Below are 424 nucleotides of genomic sequence, written 5' to 3' on the forward strand. Positions count from 1 at the left end.
GAACTCCCATTTTTAAAACAATCAGAGCATTAACTGGGTGTGGTGGCATGTGCCTGCAATCCCAGCTACCAGGGAGGCTGAGGCAGGAGAATTGCTGGAACCCTGGAGGTGGAGGTTTCAGTGAGCTGAGATTGCACCACTGCACTCCAGCCTGGGTGACAGAGTGAGACTGTCTCTAAAAAACAAACAAAAAAAAAGCACTTGAGATCTTGTGAGGCTTATTCACTACCACAAAAGCAGTATGAGGGAACTGCCCTCATGTCTCAATTAGCTTTACCTGGCCCCATCCTTGACACATGGGGATTATTACAATTCAAGGTGAGATTTGGGTGGGGACACAGCCAAACCATATCATTCTGCCACTGGCCCCTCCCAAATCTCATGTCCTCATATTTCGAAACCAATCATGCCTTCCCAACAGGTT

The sequence above is a fragment of the Cebus imitator genome, unplaced genomic scaffold (genome assembly GCF_001604975.1).
Source record: "Cebus imitator isolate Cc_AM_T3 unplaced genomic scaffold, Cebus_imitator-1.0 Scaffold271, whole genome shotgun sequence".
Classification (NCBI taxonomy): Eukaryota; Metazoa; Chordata; class Mammalia; order Primates; family Cebidae; genus Cebus; species Cebus imitator.